This window comes from Podarcis pityusensis, assembly GCF_964106645.2.
Source record: "Podarcis pityusensis genome assembly, chromosome: 13".
NCBI classification, from domain to species: Eukaryota; Metazoa; Chordata; class Lepidosauria; order Squamata; family Lacertidae; genus Podarcis; species Podarcis pityusensis.
The window spans coordinates 36,634,647-36,661,083 of NC_138038.1; the positions used below are offsets into that span (position 1 = coordinate 36,634,647).

Consider the following 26,437-nt stretch of genomic DNA (forward strand, 5'->3'; position numbering starts at 1 on the left):
ATATTGCTCTGCGTTCTTATGGGCCTTTAGGAATTCCACAGTATACTCAAATTCACTTCAGAGGAGGAGGAGAAAGTGGACTGTGGGACAAGAGGAAGTGTGGATTACCCCAAATCTGGCCCACTCCCTGCAGTGGACCAAATCTGTATCCTCCTGGAACACTTATTAAAATATCACACATTTTGCATCTGTTCCACGGCAGGCAGGTCAAAGTGGCTGTGGTGTTCCATAAAGTTAGACAGGGGTCAAAGTGGTCCCATAAAGTTAGATAGAGATTTGAAGGCTGGGTGCTCAGAAATAGAATTCCCAACTCATCCTTGCAGAAATGGTAACTACAGTAAGCTGATGCAAGCCTCCAAACTCTCCACAAGGTGGAGATGTTGGCCTAGAAATGAGACTACTGCTCTTAAAAGGCAATTTACTTTTCGATATAGAGGTGAACTCTCAATATCCCCATTCATTTTGCTAGGTAAGTGGCTCCTTACGCAAGGAAAAGTGCAAGAGCCCAGATATAGCCCCTGCATTAAGTGTGCTGCTGCTTTAAGAATGCAACCTTTTGTTGAGAAAGGGGTTTGATGTAAAGAAAGCACTGTTCCCGCACTGAAATATAGCTGTGCTACATAATTCATTGGGGGGGGGCAGGTTGCACAAGTGGGAGACTTACATCGATTTGTGATTAAATAGGTCTATCGTGTAAGACTTTAAAAATGCTTGACATTTGCTTTCTCTTCCTGCACAGCCTGTCCTGCATTAACAAATAACACTCAAAAGCAGAGCGAGAAAGGTTCAAAGGCCTTTTTTATTGTCCTGTGTAAAATAAAAATAGCCCTAATGCCTTTTAAACAAGCTATTGTGTATGAGTGGAATATCAGTGTTATAATAGTCAGTGTTGTAATAATCAGTGTTGCAACGAAGATCTTCTGCTTTCAAGACAAAATTTACCATTTTGGTGGGCGCAGAAATATCTCCTGTAAAACTTAAAAGTCGCTCATTTATTTATTTTGTAAGGTACCACTGTTTACAGTGCTACTACTGCTTATCTCCACCGCCCCCACTGAATCTTCTTCCTGGATTAGTCACACAGGTAATTCCACTCGATTTGGCATCGCATATTAAATTGGTTGTGTGATGCTACACAACCAATCAGATTTGGCTGTGTGATGAAATCACTGAGGGCAACTGAAAGACACCACTGAGGACTAAGTCAGTTCTTCTGAACAGTGCTTCAAAAAATGTCAGAAAAAATATTTTAAAAAGTTTTTTGCCCTGCTGAACAAATATACAAAAGAACGGCAAGTTATTTCAGCTTACCCTTAGCTACAGTAAATGCCAAAGCTCTGTGAATGTTATTAATACACAGAAAGAAGAAAAGCTATGGTATACCTGCCTCAGCACAATCGGACGCCTTCATCTGCCCCAGCTGTATTGATCTCTACAGTCACAGCAATCACTGTAAATCTCCAATGGCTTGACTTGACCCCTGAAAGCCCACGCTTCCATTGTCTCCCAAGACAGAGAGATGCCAACCATCTTAATATACAATATTTCTTTAACATTTTAGAAAACCCGTGAGAAATCGCTGACATTTGACAGCAAAGTTCAGGAAACAAAGGTGACTTTTGACTGATAGTCAATTTTCATCCACATTTTTATTGTTTATTGGTAACTGCCAACATTTTCCAAGGCAAGTTGCTAGGTGCTCAAATGAAGCTGAATTCTGCCTATCCCCTTTCACAATCGTAGACATTTTCAGGCTTTCTTTGTTAAGTGGCCGTATCTTAAGAAAATGATGCAATTTCTGTGAGTTGCTGAAATTGGATATAGGCTTTTCAAAATTACCAGAAAATGTCAGAACTCCAAACATCATGTTTGCTTCAGATATTTTCTAACATAACTTGGCAAATTATGGTATCTGACAGTAAATTGTGAAAATGAGAGAAACCACGAAGGATGCATTAAAAAAAAATTATGCCTCGGTGTGTGTGGGTGTGTGGGTATGGGTGTCCGTCTAGGTAGGGTAAATATGGAAAAGGAAGGCAGGTTCTGCCGTTTATGAGTCCTGACTGTCCAAAGCTTAAACCATTAATGGTTTCCACCAGGACGTTTCTGATCCCCTGGGAGCATTTTCCATGCATTGATTTGCAGGCCTCGGCACTTTATCGCTGAGTGTAGAGAGAGAAAATAGAGTGGTTGGAGGGAGCTTAACAAAAAGAGAATGAAAATAAAATAAAATGAATGAACTGATAAATACAAGAGGAAGGAAAATATAAAGGCATAAGAAGTTGAAAGGCAGACCTGGACCCTATCCCTCCTCGTTTTTCAGTTCCTCCCCATCCCCATTCTGGCTCTCTCTCTATCCAGCTGTCCATAAACAGCTGGGGAGAGACACCCAAAAGCAGCCAATCCCAAAGGGCCAGGGGGAGGGGCTTGTGCTTGCCTCCTTTTCAACTCAAGGCAAATTACAGATGCTCTAGGGATTAGCTGGGATCTATGTTCCCAACAGTTGGTCTGAGGGAACAGAGGAGAGTAAAAGTGAGTGAGAGGTATCCTTGACGGCCAGGAGACGAGAATTAAGGAAGAGAAAAGAGGTGACGAGAGAGGAGGAGGAGGGAGAGAAAAGATACAGCATTACTGAAGAAGAGAAAGAGTGACCTGGAACAAACTAAACACTTCTGAGGAAAGATGCAGGGATGTCCAAATGTAATGGGGTAAGTGGTTTCTTTGCAACAGATGCCCAGGGTGGGAACTCAAAGGCAATGGGTGATTGCAAAAGGGTTTGCAGAAGGTTGCAGTCAGTCGTCTCTTGGTATTTGCCCTAATAGACCCAACAGTTACCCAGTCACCTTCAGAAGGAAACAAGTTATAAAACAGTTTGTCACTAGAATGTGAGAGAAATGGAGAGACAGCAGCAATGAAAGTGGATAGAAGGAACAGAAAGGGAGTAAAACGATATGTACAAGCAGGAAAAACAACCACCTCAGATTTGCTACTATACTTCTGGTATCAGTATAATGTTCTGGTTTCAAGCCTGGAAGACAGAGAACACGGGAGACTAGAGAGATGCATGAGGGAAAGAAGGAGGCAGAATGGGGATATGAAGTTTAGAGATGAGTGGCTTGGAGGGATGGATCAGTGTCTGGATACAGATTGACAGATATGGTACAAAGAGAAGGCAGGCAAGGTGGCCAACAGCTATACGTAGACAGTGCTGCTTAAAAGACAATGTGCTGCAGTCAAATCTAGACTGCAAATACCTACTCAGTCAGGTCAGCTGACAACCTGCCAGCTCAGCACTTTGCTCTGTGAAATGGGAATACTTGTCTCTTCTGTTGACGAATGAGAGAGATACAGAATCTTATTAAAAAGGACTATTGAAATGCCTTTTTGGAGATGGTCTTACAGACTAGACTGCTTAGGAATTTCAATCAGCACAAAATCTGGCAAACAAATGGATGACATTTTGCCAGACTTCTTGCCAGTCGGGCGACTGGTCTGTTTCTGAGCCCAGTGCAAGGTCTTGCTTCTTCCCTTTAAAGTCCTCACCAGCTTAGCCTTGGTAGCCAAAACACTGCCTTCTTTAGGAACCTGTCTGACTATTAAGACCATCCACAGACACTCGTGACCAAATTCCCGCAATTTCTGAGGTGATGTTCATAGAAAGGGCCTTTTCTGTTGTGATACCCCAGCTATGAAATGTTCTCACTATGACACTGGCGTCTGTTTTTCTTCTGTGAACTGAATGCTTATTTAGTTGCCTGTTAGTATGTTTTCTTTTAAAAAAAAAAAATCTGTTTTTATATTGAAATGATTCTGGCGCTCCAGTTGTAAAACATATTTATGATGTTATCTGAGTGGGGTAACAGACAATTGCAAAAGTTTAAAAGGACACCACTGGGCGTCAGCATTTATACCCTGACCTTATCTCGACCTTATGCAGACCCAGATCAATGACCTTGATGCTGACCTCTGTCTATGAGTACAGAGTAAAGGGTTAAATGTGAGGGGGAATCATGCTGGATTTATTCCTGTGACTAGAGGCTAGGGACAGGACAGCCACTTCCCTGTCGGGCTAATAGAGGTAAAATGTTATGTGGCTGCTATGTGGCTTCTAGATGGTGGACTTCAATTTTAATTGGATTTGTCACTGCTTCAGGTCAACAGTGGCTGGTGAATCCATACGATATTGGGTCTGCAACCCAGCTATGGAAGGAAGACGTGGGGTGGAGGAATTTAGCTCCTGTGGTAGATTTGGTTGTCATATCAGAAGTCAAGGGGAATTTATTTCCCAAAATCAAATGGGATGGAGCTCCTAGAGCGTTAGAGGGTGTGTGTTTTTAACCATCCATTTCCAAGTGGTTTGGTTTACTTGTTTAGTCCTCTGAATTTATTTGCATGCTAAACGCCTGCTCAAGCTGTTTTGTTTTCTTTTCTTGCACACTTTGGTTTGGTTGTGAAGGTTGGGTCTATGAAGTGCTGGAAGGTAGATATTAATTCCCTTGGTTAAGAGATTGGATTGCCCTGCATTGAGCGACATTTTAGTGCTCCCAATGATGTTCTCCAAGGAATGCCACAGAAGGAGGAACATTTGAGCCTATGATTGCTCAGCCTAAAGTTTATAAAATAGGCCTCCATCCCAGACCCTCTGAGGATAGGTTTGGGGACTGCATTGCTTCCCTCAGGCCCAGCCCTACCATTAGGCAGAGTGAAGCAGCTGCTTCAGGTAGCAGATGCTGGAAAGCAGCAGCAAGGTATTGGTGGTTAGAACTGTGCACGCCTACATCCTCTAGATGAGCTTGCTGCCCTCAGGTGTGCTCTCCTGTTACCAGTGTTGAAGTAAGATTCAAGAGCTAATCCAGCTGGCTTCTGTGTATGGAATGTGAACCACCATCTTGTACTTCACCACAGGCAGCAAAATGTTTTGGGTCTGCCTGCCTTCCCGGTAATCAATTGATTCATTTGGAATCCATACCCACTAAGTGTCCTGGAAGAAACAGGGCATCCCAATTTTATTTTATTTTTGCACGAAATCACGGCAACCATTTTGGGTGCTGCGATCTTGCAAGCTCGCATGCCGCGATCTTAAACCACCCCCCCTCCCAAAAGCATATTTTGGGGGGTGACATCGCAGCATGGGTCAAGTGACTCACCCGGGAGCCCATCCCAGAAGATGTCCCAGTTTCTGACGTGAAAAATTTGGACAGTATGGCAATCCACAAGACTTCTTGGTGTTTCAGCAGAAGTCAGACTTCACAGTTGGAGGCCAATGGGTAGATTATTCAGCGGAATTCAAGAGGTTAGTGTCTGCTTCCAACCATCTGGTTCTTATGATCTGCGTCACCCAATATATATTTTGTCTACACGGAAGTAGTCACAGACAGTAGACCTACAAAACCCCAATACCAGTGTGGTGTCGTTGTTAGGTGTATTGGACTAGGACCAGAGTGACCTGTTTTAATCCCCTTTCAAATAAAAAGGAGTGATCACTGGGACAATTGCTCAACATACCTCTCACAGGGTTACTACGATCATAAAGTGAGGATCATGACAGATGTGTGGAAACTCAAGGTTCAAAGAATACCAATTTCTGGGTGACAACTTCAGGGGGAGGGTCTATTGGAAGTATATCCTGCTTGTGGCCTTCCTAGAAACATCTGATTGGTTACTGTGAGAAACCAAGTGCTGGACCAGAGCAATCCTTGGCTCATCTTATATTCTCATCAGGAAAGCCATATATGCCACCCCAAGCTCCTTAGAGGAAGGGTGTGATAAAATTGCAATAATACATTGTATACATTTATTTGTACTGATCACTGGTTTTAATAAAAAAAAAGTGAAGCTTGCAAAAGATACAAATATAATTATATCATTTATTATTTCCAATCGAGTGTTAAATAAATATAACTCAGAACAGACCAATAAATAGCACGGGACCTAAAAATAACAATCATTGCTGGGTTCCTTCATGTAATTTTTAAAAGGCGTGAAGTTCTCCACCTTTTCGGTTAGTTGCAACCTTTTTCGTTCTTAAAGGGAGTACAGTGTTGTCCCTCTCCTTAAGAGAAATTATGTCTTGTAGTGCTGTGGTCACTCATGCAGATAAATTAACATGCACAAATGGTGTGAAGGTTGAGAAAGTTGTTTTTGTTGTTATACCCCACCAGTGCCGGATTTACATATAAGCTGAACAAGCTATAGCTTAGGGCCCCACTCTCTTGGGGGCCCCCAAAAAAATTAAAGGAAAAGAAACTGGATGTACATTTCCAAAATATGATAAAAAAACTAATAAAATAAAACCTACATATAGCAACAGTGATTTGTGTTGTGTAGGCTCCTATGATGTAAGTAATGGGTCCATAAATTACCTTATAGCATATATTCAACACAAAAAACACAGCAATTTGTTGTTGACAATGGACAGCTGGACATATAAAGGGCCCCATTACCTTCAGTAACTTAGGGCCTCATCAAACCTAAATCCAGCCCTGTACCCAACCCATCTGTAATGAGGCAAGTCATGAGGCAAGTTTTGAACTGAAGCAGTTCCATAAATGCATTGGCATTGTTATATATTTATTCTTCAGTCTGCACTTTCCAGAAGATTTTTAAACATTTAAAAACATAATATTGTAAAAATAAAATAAAAAATCACCAGTGACCATTGACCAATAGTGGATTCTACAGCCAGAAATTTGCAAATTGCTGCCACAATCCTGGAAATTCCTTTTAACTGTATACGTTATTGTCCAGCTCACATTACCTGTGTCTATGCAAGAGCGGTTGGACTTACCTCAGGGCACCGTGGAGCAACATTTTATTGACTGACTTAACAAAACGATACCTTACCAGCTGAGATAGCTTTCAAACCCATAAGACCCAACAAAGTAATGTTGTTGCTGAAAACATCAGAAACAGAAAAATACAGCTTGTCATCAGTTCATTAAAGTGGTGCTCTGGTTTTATGTTAGGAGCAGGGACTGTGCCGTACATTTTAAATATTGTCATGACGTTTTGATTTGTTAGCTAAGGATTTTTTAAAATGTTCGTTACTTGAAGTGCATTTATAGTTTCGTATCTGTGGGTCTTGTCGCGGATTGCGTTTGATTCATTGGCTGCGGTACGTTTCGTTTGAAAATGGTGCAGGGCACAAGTCCTTAAAATAAAACACATGCAGGCGTAGATCCAGTTTCTACAGCTCCTGACCCTGCTGCCCTGAAAGGTAGTAATCATTAGTATTCGCAACATGTAATGGGTTAATGAAGTTACACTTTAAATTGACTAAAAAGATGCCCGATTCATCAGGCTGCAGATTTAAAAGTATGTACTATTTTAAAACCAAGTCGTTATCGAAATTATAGATGCCAAACACTATCGTAAAAGAAGAATCCCCACCCACTTGCGGATCGCATCTTCTAATCTTTGAGAATCTAAGAAGATGCCTTTTACACAATCTATAGACCATGCAATACAATCGAAAATCAAAGCAAGTATCCTTTCTGTACCAGAAGGATTATTTTTACTTGTATAGATTTATACAAATATAATGTTAATTGATCAAGCAGCGATAGCCCTGACTGTAATCTAGTTTGATTTGGCGAAGCCTGTATGAAAGAAAAATGGGCATCCCTGCTCAGTTATCACCTCTCTGGCTCTTAAAATCCTCAGGCTCAAGGTTGCAAGGGATCACAGACAGAGAATAGGCAAATAAATTGGGCACAACACATCCAGTTGCTTGCAGGTATGAGAGTTTGATGTAGCTTAAGGGAAATACTGCTAAACCTTAGGTTACGTAAATACAATCCTGGTAACAACACACACAACATAGCAGGCTGTTTTTGACTATGTAACTTCTATTTCAAACACAATTCATCATATAATATCTCACAAAGTGTCATTCCGTAGACCAACACATCATGCAAACAGAACATAGCAAGAGAAATTACAGTCCAATGGATGGTCAGGAGATAAAGTCCATTCGGTTCCTAAATTGGAATATTGGCAATAACCACAATATGGTATGCTTATCTTATGACGTTCCACGTATCGCTGCTTTGAGGATTCTAACGTTCCTTGTATGTAGATATCGGATCAGATGGAAAACTTGAAGGTATGGCACAACAAGGATTCCGGGATAATACCTTGTTTCGCCCAACTGGGCTTCGTCAGCCGTGCATACTCATATTCTTGTACGACGGAAACATGGAACAAAATAAATTCAGTTTATATCTACATACAAGGAACGTTAGAATACCATATTGTGGTTAATGCCAATATTGGACTTTAATTTCTCTTGATATGTTCTTTTTGCATGATGTGTTGGTCTATGGAATGACACTTTGTGAGATATATGTTGCGTTGCCTGTTACATTGTGTGTGTTGTAGCTTAAGGAAAATAAGCAAGCCACGTGCCGAGTACTACATTCCTAGAGTTGCACCTTTTAAATTAGATGGAGAAGAACAAGCAGGCACTTCATATGTTCTTGTTTACCAGGTACTGTCACAGTATTCTGGTCCCTTGTAGGTCACTGTGCTTGCTTTTTTCTTTGAGGATACTTTGTAAGAATGCCCTTGGTGTGGAGTGTAAGGTCAGTTACTCTTCGAGTTTCAGCTCTTTCCTCGTCATCTCTAGAAGTGAAACCTTTGAGTGATGGGTGGATGCAGTGCTCCCCCCCCAAAAAAAAATATGTTTAGGGGTACTCTCATTTTGACTCAAGTAAATCACCATTTTATAGATCAAATCGGGGGGGAAATAAATACAGTAAATGGACAAAAGTACAAAGATTCACAAAACGTTTAGGGGTATGCGTACCCCCAGAAAAAAAGCACTGGGTGGATGCATCTTGCTCTTAGGAATACACGTGCAAGAAAACCTAAGGACTGCACAGTGACATTTCACACACTGCTGCTGAACTGCTGGTAACACACTGCAAATCAGTTGTGTGTTTTCCTAGCATATCTTTAACCAGAAGGACAATCACCCTCTTGCTTCAGCAAAGTGTAACTGGGCAAGGGAGAGAATGCAGAGAAGCAGAGGGTAATTAAGAATCAGGGTGTTACAAGTGTGTCCTTATTCTCACCTGTAAAATTTTGGAGGGTAAGTGGTGGGGGGAGAGAACAAGTTCGGTTCTGAGCAGCTCCTTTGCCAGAAGCAGAGAGCTTCTGGTTTCCTTGCTGTGACTAGTGACTGACAATCACAGCGCATGAGAAACTCTTAGCTGACTGGCAGCTCCGTGGATATCAGTAATTCAGCATGAGGCTGAACACTTGATGGGCCTCTCAGATGGTGTGTGAGGCAAAGGGCAGGCTCAAGGGCCACCCAACACCCTCAAGGCCAATCAAGGTTTTTTTCCCCATTAAGAAAATGTATGTGCTTTGGAAAACAGAAGGAGTAGGTGTGTCTTCAAAGTATTTGTTATATGTGGATTCTTTAGTTCCCTAGTGGTATACTCACCTAAGAAACTCCCTCCACATCTTTGGCTTGAGAATGAAAACCAGTCCTTCACATGGTTAAATATGGTAAGGTGTTGTTGCAAGTGGTTATGTTCATTTATTTTGCTATCATCCCTGTCTGTTCGCTGGTTTTGCAGATTTGTATAGCATGACAGTTTGATTGGACCCAGTAGTGGGACATATGAAATATGCGTATGTTGCGCACTACAATATAAGAAGACATGTGTCGTCTCCCAAGCCACTCTGTCAAAACAGCTACCACCAGCTTTTTATTCACTTTATTAAACCACCCAAGGACCATATCTCAAAGCATAGGAGCCAACTCCTAGGGGCTGAAGTGTCTTCGGCTCCCCAAGAAAATATTTGAGGGGGCCAGGCCCCGCCAAAGTTGATTCACATTGCCATTCAAAGTGGGGGGGGGAGGTGCCGTGCCATGTGATTTAGTATGTGGAGCGGGGCTTCCCTGTGCCCCCCCAATGTTTTATTCCAGTTAGCACCCCTGTCTCAAAAGTAGTGATTTGATTCTGAAAAAGAGAGGTGTTGGGTGTCAAATATGTCAAGAAGCCCTGCCACCTCATCTGCAAGCAACTGCCTCCAGTCAGGGCTGTCTCTTAAGCATATGTGGCGCTGACCCCCCCCCCCAGGTTGCCCAGTCCCAGGCATGCAGGAGGGCAGAGCCGTCCAGCCGCCTCAGTGTCTCGCTGGCTCGCTCGCCCCTGAACTTGCGGTGCAGAGCTGCCTGCAGCAGAAGAGCCCGCTGTGGCACTCTGACCGATGGGCGGGCTCTTCCCTGGACTCAAGTCTCAGGCCCCAGGCTCTCGGCCTGGCACCCCTGAGAGCCTGGCGCCCGGGCGCCCCGCACGCTTAGCGTCTATGGGTAGGACGGCCCTGCCTCCAGTTTAAAGGCCTGCCTCCTAATGTGGGTGCCATAACCTCTGGCTTGAAGACGCTTGTCTAATCTGTAAACTGGGCCCTCTAGTTTAAAGCTCTGCCTCCTAATCCAGAAACCTTGCCCTCTGTCCTAGAAACCCTCCTTCTGATCTGGCAGCCATGCACTCTGGTCTAAATCTCCCCCTTCAATCCAGAACCCATGCCCTCTAAATTGAAGCCCTTTCTCCTACTCCCAAATATGGGTGTAGTCCATAGTGATTTTCCTTTTCTAGTCCTCAGTATTTTTTTCTAAAGAAGCTCTGTGATTAATTGCAGAGTAGGGGTCCCGATCCTGCATGGGAGTGTGAAATTGGCTCCCTTTTAGGTTTCCCCTATACAGGAGAAGCCACCACAGCCCAAATCTTTTTCTAGTTGCCGGAAGATGGTTCCTTCATCCTATTCTGACCTTGAAATGAGCGGCTTCCCAAAGCATTAATAATGTATCCAGAGGCAACTTAAAACTTTCAGCAAAACAGGGTTGTGTGTTTGCTTTCCGCTCCCCTGGATTAATTACAGATTAAAAAGTGGCTTTAAAGTTCAACTCAGGGTTTGTCTACATGGGGAAGTGAGCTTAATCGGTATTAATTTGGGTGAGGATTTGTGGTAGGGACTAAACCCCATACTTACATTGAAATTGTAAAATTATGTGTGCTACCACGTGCGCGCACGCACACACACAAAAGATCCTTTGGATTCAAGTACTGTTGTGCTGCCTTGAATAGCTTCAAGGAAAAGAAGATGGCAAGCTGGTTTGCACATCATGCTAAACCATCGTTTCTTTTAAAGTTTGGCTGAGTTGAGAATGTGCCTCCCACTCCTGTGTTGCTTCCCCTTATTCTTGTGGCTGCCACAGCAGCGCAACCAGATCATAATATGACTTGTTGCCTCATGCAAGCTTGTGAAACAAACAAACCATTATCTCAGTACAACACGCCATTCTGCGGCTTGCTTGTGTCACTTTTTTAACAGGGTCAGACGACACGTTCCTGATTTTTTTTTTTTAAGTGATTTTTATTAAGGTTTCCATAAAAAGTTAAACAGAAAAACATAAAAAAGAAATACACAAATACACAATACATAATCCTAAAAAAGAAGAGAAACACAAAAAACAAAAAGCGGAAAAAAGAGAGCAATTAAAAACAATATCACCTTTTCATTTCCGTTTTTGAATTTACTTATTTTCTGGACTTCCTCATACCTCCCTCTGGCTCTTTTCAACTAGAGCCAGGGCTTTCTCGGCTGCAGCTCCAATCTGGTGGAACGCTCTGTCACAAGAGACTAGGGCCCTGCGGGACCTGACATCTTTCCGCAAGGCCTGCAAGACAGAGTTGTTCCACCAGGCCTTTGGTCAGGGCCCAGCCTGACTCCCTCCTCTGGCAACCTGCACAGAACTTTGCTTAACGGTTGCCATTAATTTGATTTTAATTAATTTTTATAATGAAATGTTTTAGAATGTTGGATTATTTGATTGTTTGATTATTTGTTTGTTGTTAGCCGCCCTGAGCCTGGCTTTGGCTGGGGAGGGCGGGATATAAATAAAATTTATTATTATTATTATTATTGTATTCCAGTCCAAATTGTTTGTCCAGCAATTTCTTTTCCACTTTTTTAATCCCAATCTTTAATCTTAATATAATATAACATTAAAATTTTACCTCTTAAGGACACGTTCCTGATTAAGTCGCAGGTCCCCCGTGCCAGTCAAGTCTTTAATTTCTGTCATTTCACACTGGCGTGCATATCACCCTTCTGCAATGGCTTATGGTACAGATTTGTAGTTGAGTGCATGAGCTGATTCCACTGGAAAACATGAGTTCAATGGTGCTTAAAGGTAAAGGCAAAGGTACCCCTGACTGTTAGGTCCAGTCATGGACGGCTCTGGGGTTGCATGCTCATCTCGCTCTATAGGCCAAAGGAGCCGGCGTTTGTCCGCAGACAGCTTCCGGGTCATGTGGCCAGCATGACTAAGCAGCTTCTGGCGAACCAGAGCAGCGCACGGAAATGCTGTTTACCTTCCCGCCAGAGCGGTACCTATTTATCTACTTGCACTTTGACGTGCTTTCAAACTGCTAGGTTGGCAGGAGCAGGGACCGAGCAACGGGAGCTCACCCCATCATGGGGATTCGAACTGCCGACCTTCTGATCGGCAAGTCCAAGGTTCTGTGGTTTAGACCACAGCGCCACCCGCGGCCCCCTTCAATGGCGCTTACTCCCAGGTATAAGATTGCAGCCCGCCTTGCTTACTTTGTTTACCTCATTTGTATCCTGCCAGTGCTCCCAAAGGTTCAGGTTAGACCCTAGAGTCTGTCCCCCGCTATAATCCTCACGACTTCCCTGCGATGTATGCTGTGCTGAGGGAGAATTCATAGCTGGGCAAGGGTTTGAGTCTGGGGTCTTTCCGGTCACAATCCAACACTCTAGCCTCATACTGAGTCAATCGTTATCAGTCAATCTAAGAGCATTCATTCAAGTAGGATTTCTTTAAATCCTAGTAGGATTTAAATCAAGTAGGAAGGTATTAGGTCTGCTATGTTCCATTTGATCGCTGCGACCTAAAGCAATAATTTGCATGTCGTGATCGGAATTGCAGATCAAATGCTACAGGTGCGCTTTCGTGCTGCTATAAGAGGTAGGCAGAAGGTAGATAAGGATCTACTAGTACATCTCTTGATCAGTTGCAGTAGATCGGGAAGGGGTTTTGACCGTTTGTTTTTTCTCCCCAAAATACCAGCAATGAAACAACAGTTCCCATCAAAATTAGGCTGTTGAAATGAAGAATGCTAACAAGGAGTGGGTTTCTGTGTGAAAGGACTGCGAGCTGGGTCCCAGTACTAAAAACAAGTCCCTATGTTCAGAATGTGCTCAGGGAAGCACCCAGTTGTTTTGTTCTAACTGTATGTCTTTTGCACCTGGTTCCCTTGGGTAGATCTTGTGGTTCTAGTAACAAAAAACAAAAAGCAAAGCAACCTTGTGAAGCCTGAAGTCAGCCCAGCCCTGCTGTGGAATAGCTCAGAGCCTCTTAACAAACTTTACTGAGAGGAATAAAGTGATACGTATATCTGAATGCAGAAACCACTCTTAAATCAGAGCAATGCTCTTTTAAAGTTGTGGTACAGTGGTACCTCAGGTTAAGAACTTAATTTGTTCCGGAGGTCCGTTCTTAACCTGAAACTGTTCTTAACCTGAGGAACCACTTTAGCTAATGGGGCCTCCCGCTGCCGCTGCGCCGCCGGAGCACGATTTCTGTTCTCATCCTGAAGCAAAGTCCTTAACCCCGGGTACTATTTCTGGGTTAGTGGAATCTGAACCTGAAGCATTTGTAACCTGAAGCGTCTGTAACCTGAGGTACCACTGTACTTTTAAAGGCTGCAACCCTAAGCGCAATTCCTAGGAAGTAAGCACCGATGAACTCAGTGGAATACTTTGGATCATTCCACATGTGTTTATTAATCTGCCCTGGCACAAAGTAAAAAAATAAATCCATGTATTAATTAAGTAAACCTCCCCCTCACAATCTAATCCACTAAATTCTATGATAACCCGGGAATCCCTTCCTTGGTCTAACTTACTACATTTAGAAATGGAATTATTAAATGTAACTTCCGTTAAATGATGGCAGAGATATATAGCTGAACAGGGTGTGTGGGTTTTCGATGTGGGACCAAGGAGAACCCAGGGATCCGAATTTTCGTTTCTAGTGCTTCCTTGGACTCTGTTCCAGGTTTGTCAGCAGAATTTTTGCAATGAGGGGTAGGGAATCTCCGCAGGGCAGTCAGAACATAAAATACAGGTGGCCTCACTTATTAAAATGTATTTCTTTTAACATTAGTTCTTAGTGAGCAATTGGATAGAATATGGCTTCTAGAAGAAGAAGAAGCAGCTAATGCAGTCCTTTTCAGAGAGTGGGGACTTGGAATAACCTTGAGGGAGGAACAGCCTTGTGTTATTCATGTGCTGGCTCCTGGTGCCTAAGATGGTCTCCCTTGCGTCTTGTCTAGGGCCCACACTCTCCTCCGCTGCCCAAATCCTAAATCCGGCAGGGACCAGAACAGTTTAGCATGTGGTGTCCTCTGGGCAGCCGATCAAGGGCAGCTGACTTCTGGCACCAGCAACAAGGTTTTACTCTGGCTTTCCGGCCCTGATAATTAATCAGACCAGGAGCATGACTTTAGGAGATGGGGGGACACACACACACGACACACACACACACACACACCAAGCAGACAGATGCAATTCCATCCGCTTGTATTATATAGCTGGAGAAATCCCATAGTTTGTAACACCTCCCCTGTCCCCAGATTTTATAACTGGAATCCCTTTATGAAAACAAGAGCAATGTGTACGGAGAGATGTGTGGATTTATTATGATTTATTTATTAAAATCCCTTGATAACCACATTTCTGTATGTTTAAGAGTGTATTGCTGGGGGCGGGGGGGAACACAATTATTTAAAAAGAAAACAGTACCAAATGAAAGACAATGGGGGAGGGTTGCAGCCTCCAGAATGCCAATAGAGAGGGGGGAAGATGAAACCGTTTATTCTACCAGTTTGGGGCAACTAATGTAAAGGCCTGGCTTCTCAGTGCTGCAATTGATACCTCCGTTAGAGGTGGCACTCAAAACAGCTGGATAACAAACGGGACAATATAGGGAGAATTATATTATTATCACTGTCGTTTATACCCTGCCTTTTCCTCTGATGGGACTTGAGGCAGCTTACAGATAAAAACAAGAATTGCTAAAAACATAGAAGAAACAATAATTAAAAAACATTTAAACATTAATAGAATTAAAACTGTATACATATATAAAAACTGTTGAAAACATAGAAATAATTACAATAAAAACTTATATACTTATAAGTATATATACGCCATTAGTTTCTAAAACTTTCCGTTTCATTTTTAAAAATCATTTTTATTAAGTTTCCATTTTATATAAACATAACATACTCAAATTTTTCACATTATATTCCGCTCTCGCGAGCACTCGACTCCCCTCCCTCCCAGCCCATGATTACGGTACCTTAAATTGTATCTTTTTTACTTGCATTTCATATTTCCCCTCTTTACTCTCTATTCAATTCTGATAATCACGGAATTATGTTAATTGTAAATTGGTGCTTTCTATAAACTATCAAGCTTTAAATCAGTCCTGTCAGTGTTGTTAAATGTTTACAATTACCTTTCAAACACTCTATAAACTTATTCCAGTCTTTAAGAAACATTTGGTCCTGCTGATTTTGGATTTTCCCAGTCAATTTCGCCAACTCAGCATATTCCACCATCTTTTTTCTGCCAGTCCTGGATCTTGTTGTTTCCATCTCTGTGCTAGTAAAACTCTTGCTGCAACAGTTGCATACCTAAACAGTTTTCTGTTTCAATTGCCTCAACTTTCTGTTTCAATTGCCTCAAAGAACCCAAGCAAAACAATAACATCCACAAAAACAAAAGGTCTTCATCCTGCCAAACTCAGAACCTTTTATGCTTAAATCTCCCCACCAACAACAACTGGAATCAATGACTTAAATATGCTTCGGTTTGCCTGGATCTCAAAGTGTATGCAGCCTGTACAAGCAATCTCAGGAGCAAAGAGGACCTTAAAGGTCTCTATCGACCAGTGGCGTAGCGTGGGTTGTCAGCACCCGGGGCAAGGCAAGTAATTTGTGCCCCCTAATCCGTGGATTTGCGCCCCCTAACCCCTGGATTTGCACCCCCTAACCCTAACCCCCAGATGTTGCGCCTGATGCGGCCGGCCCCCCCTGCACCCCCCACGCTACGCCACTGCTATTGACAAGGCCAAAGCCACAAATCAGGAGGAGAGCAACGCCAGAAAATCAATGGCTTAGAATCTTAAGAGGCAAATATCCAGGAACACACATACACACACAAAAATGGATGTGATAGAAAAGGTTTGACCGCATGTGGAAAGCTTTTCCATAATTCTGGTATCACCCCAGAGAGGGCTCTTCTCCGCACCACTAAATAATCTATTTCCCAAGGATACTGCGCATAAGGCAAGTCCACAGAATATGTTAAAACACAGCAAAGTTCAGCTTTTCCAGGCGGGTGGCAGCTGAACTTAGGTTTCATTTTTTTAAAAGATAAATAAATCTAATTCTGCTATCTATCTGTAGTGGTAGGTATTGTAAATGGAATATCATTACTACATTCCTCCTCCACCACAGCCATAAAACAACATCAATGGTAGAATAGCAGGAAGGCGGGGGGAGGGGGCAAAGTTTTGGATGCTTTGAAGAATGAGTAGGTCAGCTGGATCCAACCAGTTCTTTGTAGATTTGAGTCTTAGGCTTTTGCAACACACCATTAGAAGGACCTTTTATTCTTCTTTTGCCCAGAGGAATTTCAGGAATAATGATATCTTACAAAGGCAGTGTGCCGTCTCTTTTCATGTTTGTTTGTTTGTGTGTGTGTGTGTGTGTGTGTGTGTGTGTGTGTCCAAAATGGTGCTACACACTCAGAGATTACGCAATTGTATGACAAGGCTTATATGGATAGTCCCCGCAATCCAGAAATTCTTAAGGTGCTCTTAATTTGTTTCCTTGTTGGCACAATAATTTGCCACCATTTATGAAAGAATATGAGACGATATCTATCTATCTATCTATCATCTATCTATCTATCTATCTATCTATCTATCTTTCTCTATCTCCTGGGATCTACGGAGATTCTCCTTGCAGAGACACTAGATGGTCACAGTAAAAAATTACCTCAGACAGCCTCAAATACCCAACATATCTGGGGAAGACCTCTTGCCATCTGCAGCCAACGAGGCTGAGATAAGGGCCTCTCTTCAGCTTTTTCTCTCACAGTTTTGCACGTAGGTACACCTGAGGCAAAATAGTAGCCAGCTCAGGGCTCCATCAGAACTCCCTGACAGAAATAAATGTGCTTCTTATCTCCTTCAGATCGAACAATGAACAAAAAATGTAGGAGTTCCTTTATTCTGCCCTAAGGCTCTGAACATTAGCCAATCCCAGCCTGCTGGTCAGATCTGAGAGCAGGGCAGTAAACTGGAATCAAGAGAAAGAGGAAGATATCAGGCAACAAAGGGGCTGAAATGGAAGGTGACCTGATTTAAGGCCTTGGGGTGAATCCTGTGAGATTGGTGTGAAAGTGCTACTGAAGGCAAACTTGGCCTATAGGTATCCCCTGCTCTCTTTTCATGCAAGATTCGGATACCTGTGCACCCTTCCAGATGTTATTGGACTCCAACCCCTGGGATGGGCAGCCATCTGGGAAGATGGGTGCAACATCTGGAAGACTACAGGTCTTTCCCTGTTTTAATGGCTCCTCCTGGCATGCTCTGGCCCACTCCAAACAGGACACAGGGAATGCATTTCACAAACAACTGCCCAAAGCCAGGAGAACCCAGATGTGCTGCTGTCCTCCAAAGAAGTTGCCTCTCCGCTCCATGAAAAGACTATAGTGTGTCTCTATTTTTGCATTTGGTTCATTGGTTTGTAATTTTTTTTATTATACCTCTCTTTTCAACCAAGGTTGGCACCCAAAGCAGCTTACCATTAAAACCCACCCAATTACAGAATGTTACAGGTGGTGGAATGGAACAGGTGGGGGTGGGGGTAGTTTATATGGCAATTCCTTCTGGGCCCTGGGGGTCCTTATGACAGGCTTTTGTCTCCCTAGGAAAGAAGTAGATTGAGCCGCAGCTGGAGCTGACATTCTAGCTGATGGTAAAGATACCGACGCACACAAGCAATCTTTCCAAATGTTGCTCCATGAGACCAGCTATATTTTACTTTAATGATGGCACGGAATCTTAAAAAAAAAAAAAATACAAAGTACAGAGAAGGCTATTTTTTATCAGGACCACTGCATGAGAAGTGACTGTCATGCAGGGAGAAGGATTTTCATTGGATCACCTCCTCATGACAACAGAGGGAATGCCTATTTTTTAAAAAACAAAAACAAAAAAATCCACATGGCCTGATTGATAATTTTGTGGTGACTACTTTGGTGTGGTGTAGTGGTTAAGAGCGCTAGACTCGTAATCTGGGGAACCGGGTTCGCGTCTCCGCTCCTCCACATGCAGCTGCTGGGTGACCTTGGGCCTGTCACACTTCTCTGAAGTCTCTCAGCCCCACTCACCTCACAGAGTGTTTGTTGCGGGGGAGGAAGGGAAAGGAGAATGTTAGCCGCTTTGAGACTCCTTCAGGTAGTGATAAAGCGGGATATCAAATCCAAACTCCTCCTCCTCCTCTTCTTCTTCTTCTTCTTCTTCTTCTTCTTCTTCTTCTTCTTCTTCTCTTTGAACAGTCCATTATTACGCAGCTTACTCCTTCCCACAGAAGCAGAAGCAAAGTCTTGCACAACATGTGATCATAAGCCTTGCCTATCCAAGATGTGATCACACAGACAGAGGACCTCTCCAGACAACCTGTTCAATAGGCCTTCATCCCAAATTGCTTGCACAAAGCTTACATAGAAGTGAGATTATATATCCTGTCTTTATTGAGCACGTACCCTCCAACTGACCCGATTTTGCCAGGACCATCCCCAGAACCCACTAGCCATCATGGCTTCTCACGCTCTCATGGAAAGTTCCCAACAATACCCCCAGAGCAGCTGAGAGGTTCCTGCCGCTCATCTCCACAGTGCTTTAACAGCAGCAACAGAGCTGCCATTCCTAGACTGGGAGGGAAGGCTGGCAAGAAAGGAACTTCTGTTTCCCCCTCCGTGTTGCCCTGGACACTTCTGCCCTCCCTGACTGACACAGGTTTCTATCCCATTTCCCCTGCTGCTGGCTGCCATGGAGCATGCAAAGTACAGCAGGGTTCCTGAGGGAGGAAGGAGCAGGAGGTGGGGAAAATGGCGACTGAAGTGCTGGCAGTGGCAGAGGAGGAAGAGCAGGAGGAGGAAGCAGATGTCCTGGTGGCAGTGGCACTGCCTCTTGGACGGGTCTTGGACGCAATCCTTGGAACAGGAACAGGAGTTGGAGGCAGCCAGTGGTGCCCTCAGCCTGAGCGGCAGGAAGTTGAGGAACTACTCACAGGGCAGCAATATCTGCCATGACATCAGCAACACGACACAGGCCGCTGAGCCCAGGGGAGAGGGGAAAGAGGGGAGCTGGTTACCTCCAACATTCCCCAGATGAAATGCCTCTCTATGTTGGAGGGTATGTGAGCATCCATTCTCATTTGTTTGCGGGGCAATTATCCAGGAATGAGCTTTCATTCTGAATCCATCCTGATATGTATACACGTCTTCCTGCTAGTCATTTGTTCACCCCCACACTTTTCAGTGCTGATCCTCGTCACTTTCCAAACCTCGAAAAATCCAAGTGGATTTGTTGCTCTTGAGTGACAGAGCCCTTTAATCCGCGTCGTGCACAAATCTAAAGTTCCGGTATGTGCTGGATTCCCTCCTGCAATATACTGATCATTGAGAGGTTCCCAGAGCATATTTCTGTGCAACTGGTGCACATGCATGCTCTTTCCTGCTGAGGACAATGTGTGTGTACAGGATGGAAGCAAGGCTAGTGACCATGAGTTGTCACAATCCCACTCCCCACCTGTGCACAAATTCAGACAGCGTCTGAACAGTGCTACTGTGCAAGAGAAGCTTTCCTTCTAAATTGTGCTATAAATTGCATGCCTGTTTCGATAACATTTTTTATTATTTTTTTTAAAAAAATCAGTGCATTGAAGGTCTTCAGGAATTAATTTGTGTTCCACCAGCACTTAAAAATAGCTTTGCATTTCAGGGTTAGAATTATGCTGAAACCAAATGAGTGCTTGTCAGCACTACAGTGAAATATGGCCCCACTAGATAGCTGCATATATCTCTTAATCTTCAGCGGTATATCTCAGCTATCGTCATTAACATAACCAGGCAGGTTCTTCAGTTCCTGCTAGTTATTTTTACCACCTCTTGTAACATAGGTCTAGCTTTACGTGTCCAGATCAAAAGGTGAAATTTGCCCCATCAAGTAATTCCCTGAGTTTCAGGCCAAAAGGCCACGATTGTCTTTGGGGGACACTTGAAACTCATTCGTCTTTTTCTCTCTTTTTTTCCCCAAATGAAAGGTGAGATCTCAAAGTGCTGATTTCTGTTCCCAAATCCTGCACTTTCTCCAAACTTGCAAAAAAAAATAAAAGAATGCATGCAGCCCTGCATATGAAGCCTTTTCCTCTGGCAGGTTCCTGCTTATGTCCAGCCAGTGAATAACGGAGGGAGGGAGGGAGAAGTGTGTTTTGGGCCAGAAATCTTGTCTGAGATTAGGTACTGACTTTGTCATGAAATTCCACTTATCCAAGCGCTAAGCCCAGCATCGGCTTTATTTGGAAGCATAAGCTTCCCATGCGCGTGTCACTGCAAGCACAGGGACTGGGTACTCTGCTGAGCAAAGGCTTAGAGCCACAACAGAGCAGAATCCAGGAATCCTGGTTCCTTGGCAGGTCCCAGGAAAATCAGCTTCAGGGGCCCCGTTCCAACAGTGGTAGGCACTGTATTGACAGAAGCGTATTTTGCAAGATAAACTCACCTTCTGATAAAGCAGTTGCCATCTAGCAATATGTATTCCTCAAGGCTCAATATGTATTATGAGGCTCATATGCTCAGATACAGCATTAATATGCAGATTTGCATTTATTCAAACCCTGAAAGGGTATCGCTGTACCCTTCTGGCAGGCTATTCCTGCATTAGCTGGATTGCTGTAAGGCTGCATGCACATCATATAATTTAAACTGCGTGCCCCCACACCCTACCCCAAGAATCCTGGGAACTACAGTTTGTTAAGGGTGCTGGAAATTGTCCTTGTGATATGGGTATTCTGTCGTTCCAATGATGGCACGTGCATGGTGTGTTCACAGCCTAATAACAGACCAGGTTTGTTGGTTGGCACTTTACCAACGGAGGTATATAGTTGGCAGGTGGTTTTCTGATACTCTCTGTGTTTTTGCACCCATCAGAGTTTAGAGAAGCTGGCACTTCCCCACCTGAGGACAGGGAGGGTTTCTCCCACCCCCTTACATTTATATTGTTACGGAGGTTGTGTGCCACCTCGAATCTCTGCCAAGCAGTAGCAAGATTCCAGGGGGTTCCTGGCACTCACCCAGGGTTGTGTTTCTGTTGGGAAAATCAAGGCACAGTGGAGGCTGGTGTCTTTAAGAAATATGGTTTATTTTACACATGTTTACTCCTAAAGTCTTCAACAGAGGGCATGCAGAACATTATACACCAAGGATGTCTCTCATTGCCCCTCTCATAGCTTCAGCAAGCTTGTGCCCATAGCAGCAGTCAGTCATAGCTTCCGGTCTCTCGGTGCAGCCTCCTCCAGCCAGGGCCAAGATGGGTTCTGACTTGTTGTTGTTTAGTCGTTTAGTCGTGTCCAACTCTTCTTGACCCCATGGACTAGAGCATGCCAGACACCCCTGTCTTCCACTGCCTCCCGCAGTTTAGTCAAACTCATGCTGGTAGCTTCGAGAACACTGTCCAACCATCTTGTCCTCTGTTGTCCCCTTCTCCTTGTGCCCTCCATCTTTCCCAACATCAGGGTCTTTTCCAGGGAGTCTTCTCTTCTCATGAGGTGGCCAAAGTACTGGAGCCTCAGCTTCACTATCTGTCCTTCCAGTGAGCACTCAGGGCTGATTTCCTTAATGGAGAGGTTTGATCTTCTTGCAGTCCATGGGACTCTCAAGGGTCTCCTCCAGCACCATAATTCAAAAGCATCAATTCGGCAGTCAGCCTTCTTTATGATCCAGCTCTTGCTTCCATACATCACTACTGGTAAAACCATGGCTTTAACTATACGAACCTTTGTTGCCAACTTCCTCCTTTTTGTTCTCAGAACACCTTCAGATTTCAAAAAGGGCACATTTTTCTGTGACATCATGCCCCCCATCACCTTGGCAACCTGCCAAATCTCCTGCCTCTGTCCACACCTCTGAGCAGGGGGGGAAAGATAGCTTTTTGAATTGCCAGTGGCCTTTAATGGCCCAATACCCAGCATCCCATTATTTCTCAATGGCTTTGCACTTAGCTAGAGCAGCCAGGCTGGTTTGCATAAGCTAACCCAGGAATTTCTTGTCCGGCACAAGTTCTGCAGCTTGTATTTTCCCTTCATATCCCGAATATCATCTCAGTACTACCATTTATTAATTTCTGCCATTCAATAGCAGACTTTGGTACCCCAGATCCATGACAATATCCTACCTTATTTTCCCCGTTATATAATTTTTTGAGGTGGCGTGCTTAGGATTCCCAATTTGTTTCCCATCAAGGCTGTGACTGGACCCTCTGAGTTCAGCAAGGTTGCTGCTCTGTATGTCTTCAAACCACACCCTGGGGCCATGTCTAAGTGCCGGGGGGGGTGCATGTGTGAGAAACAGCAGTTGGCAGCTTTTAAGACAGAGACAGATAGAGTTTCTAGCTGGAGCTAGTCGAAACTAGCGGGGGAAGTCTTGGGGCACTAGCCAAGTTGCTCTCTGGGGACCTTTGGCCTGGCCTCCTTGCCTTTAATTATGTTCTGCTTTTATATGGGTAAATAAAGCAAATATAACACAGGTGCCTCACGTCTCCAGAGTTCTCCCAGGGGAATGCAGAGCATATAACGTTGCTTTTCCTTGGGTGAGTAGGAAACGTGGAACAATATGGAATGCAATATTGAAAATGATCTCCCTTTTTCCTTTATAAATGACACTTTGACTACTTTTTTTAAGCATTCCTGGATTAAAATTTGGCCATCTCTGCTCAAGCCCAACCCATTTATATCACTATCAGCAATCAGGAATCGATTGGAAGAACGGGAAGCAGGACTCCTGGGTTTTCTTGGCGCCATGAGGAAACACAGGGAGGGTGGCAAAATGGAAAAAAGAATGAGGCAGCCAGGAAATGTGGGTGCTAAGAAAACGGGGAGCATGACTGGTTTGTGAAAGAGGGCCATTTTTATTTGTATACGTACGCATAGCGCTATCAACCAGCATTGCATTTTATAAAACAGAAGAAGGCAGGCGCCTGCCTCAAGGAGCTACAATCTGCAACTTTACGGAGATGAAAGCGAGGATAAAAAGAGAAGGAATATGCTTTCAGCTGAGTTGCTCCTAATTACATTTACAGTTTCCTCTGAGGAGTCCAGGACTGTACACTTGGTGTCTCCATCTTTTTATTACCACAACAACTCTGTGAGACAGGTTAGAGCCACGCTGGGCTGACTCTGTAATACATATGCAAGCTTAGTTTCAGGAGAGGGCTAGGTTGGTTGTGGCAAAGGCTGAAGAAAGTGTGGATTGTTTGTGAGGTAATTCCATGCTCAGTGGAAAGGAAGAGTGCAATAGAAGTCCTTTGTAGGAAAGGATAGAGCTGGAGAAGCAAAGGCCACACAGGCAGGGATGTATCCATATATAACGGCAGAGAAATACAAAGGAAGAGCTAGACACTAGGAACACTCTAAAGATGCATCTACAAGAATGAAAATCAACCATTTTTTAAAAAAACCTATGGATTCCTTAATCTAAAGCAGGGGTGGGGAACCTGTGGCCCTTTGAATGTTGTTGGACTCCAATGCCCATCAGCAGCCAAGAATAATGGAGAGCCACATCTGGCTGAACAACATCTGGAGGGCAACAGCTTCCCCTTCCATGAGACAAAGCAGTCCCGGGTTCCACATATACAGTCATGATCCCCCTGTAGTAGAACAACATTCCTGCTACAAGCATCAAGTGTACATTTGGGTGGGGGTGACCTGCTCTCTTCACCGCCACCTTGTTGTGAGCCCCAAACAGGGGCAAAGCTAGCAACAGGGTTGTTGTTTTGTAATCTCATGTCATCATAACTGAACTAAAGAAGCCTCCACCGATCACATGAGTTGTAGTTAATCCATTGCTTACAATGCAATCCTATACGGTTGCAAGTGGGTGACTGCAGCCAGACCGTCGGGAGTAAGGAGAGGTGGCTCAAAAGACCAGGCCCCATTCCCCATAGGAGACGCTGCTTTCTAGTAAATGGTCTACTGTGCTGCTAAGGAAGGAACATTCAGAAAAACTGGCCACCTCATTGATACCCTCTGATCCCATGGGCTTCTTGTCTCAGGGGCAAGGGAGGATAAGGCTGGGGGTGTGGAGGTGCTGTCACTGCCACCCCTTTTAGTTTTTGTGGTTACTTGTAGGTTTGAGGTAGGTACGTGTAGGTTTGAGTTGACTTGAATGCTATGTGAGTTGCTCCTGAGTGAAAGTAGAGAGCGCCCACAGTGGTTGGAATGTGAACTACACTAATGCCTTGGGTAGGAACTGGGATATTTGGCTGTGTCCCCTGAGACGACAGGCCTGGCTAGTGACTCTGTAGACTGTGAATCATGGAGCAAGTGATGAGTAGATGAGGGGGGCTGTTTTTGTGGGCCTTGGGTGTTGACAGAACCCTGTACATTGTCCTGCTCAGTGTGTTGTGGCCACTGGCAAAGTGGTAGATGGGATCCTAATATGTGTATGTGTTGTGAATGAACTTGGAGTCGGTTAGGAGAGGTCAGGGTGAAGGTGGATGGGTGTTGATGGGTGTGCCTGGTGGTGTTTTACGTTGGTTGCTGAACAACTCCCTAAGTGTGTAGGGTATGCTGGTCGAAATATGTTGACTCATGAAGGGTGTGCTTGGCAGAAGGAAGAATGGCAAGGATGCCCTAATCACTGTGGTTATGGCCAGGGAAGAAGGTGGGGTGGAGAGGAAGTCATCAACAAGAAAGGAATAGAAACATGCTCAGGCCATCTCTTCTGACACGTTCTCCATATCTCAGGTGGGTTACTGGGTTGCTGGGCCTTCCAGTGTGGTGGTGCTTGTGTTTAATTCCAGATCAGTTCATAATAAGATCCCAGTTATACACTGTCTCATCATGGATAATGTAGCTAAATTGGTGTGTATTATGGAGACCTGGGTGGGTGAACAGGGTTTGATCTAACTATGCCCAAGTGGTCTCAGTGGCTTCTTCTTTTCTTGCTTTGGCTGGTGCACCAGTTACAACCCTTCCTGGACCATGACTGCAAAGCCACAGTGATCCAAGCATCTGTAGCCTCAGGTCTGGTCTACTGCAATGCACTCTATGTGGGGCTGCCCTCAAGGCTGGTGTGGAAGCTGTAGCAAAATGTCGTGACCAGACTGATAATGGAACACTGTGCCATGCGCTTATAATATCTGCAGTAGCAAACCAAATATGAGCAACTTAGGGCAAAGTTGGATGAAAGAATGCCTTCTGCCAAATAGACCTTCCTATTCAGTAAGAATTGGCGAGTTGGCTCTAATAATTATGCCTCATTTTAGAGAAGTTCATCTCACAATAACTTGAAGGCGAATGGCCCCTAGCCTGTGGAATGAGCTCCTCATTGAGATATGTCGTGAGCTTCCAGCAGCTATTTAAAGCATTTGTTCACTCACATTTTCCCTGACCTTTGATACCAGTTGAACGATATCTGGTTACTGTAATTATGACAAATTCTTTTCATTTGATTGTCTTACAGTATATTGAATTGTTTTTGAATTCAATTCAAGGGGCCTTTTCTGTGGTGGCCCCTCAGTTGTGGAATGCTCTCGTCGAGGAGATTTGCCTGGTGCCTTTTAACACCAGGCAAATAAAATACTCTCCCAGGCATTTGGACAAGATCATGGTCTGGTTTCAGGTTGTTCTTTTTGGTGTTCGTGCTTATGGGGCTGCAGTGGTCATTTTCTGTTGTCGGTTCATTTTTGTGGATGAACACTTTTAGTATATTTGTTTTTTTTCGATGGATTTTTTAAATTGTATGTTTTGGATGCTTCTGCACCTATCAATCGCTTCATGACCCCTTCTTGCAGCATGAAGCAATACATAAATTGAATTGGATCATACTTAATTGTTTTATTGTACAGTGTCTTGGGATTATTTTAACAAGGCGGTATATACAGATATTTTAAATAAATTGTGTGTGTGTGTGTGTGTGTGTATTTACTCAGAAGTAAGTTCTACTACATTCAGTGAGACTTATTCCCAAGATATCAGGTATAGGATTGTAGGCCTAATGAATTCAACCTTCCTAGGTTCACATGGGAATAAAATACTTC

General features: G+C 43.8%; 1 protein-coding gene across 1 annotated transcript in view; it reads left to right on the top strand.

Moving 5' to 3' along the window:
- Positions 1-2,454: 2,454 nt before the first annotated feature.
- Positions 2,455-26,437, top strand: part of KCNJ14 (potassium inwardly rectifying channel subfamily J member 14) — a 30,252-nt gene continuing 6,269 nt past the window's right edge. The window contains exon 1 of the mRNA XM_080977218.1: positions 2,455-2,708. The gene's annotated coding sequence lies outside the window, so the exon portion shown is untranslated. The remainder of the gene's footprint in view (positions 2,709-26,437) is intronic.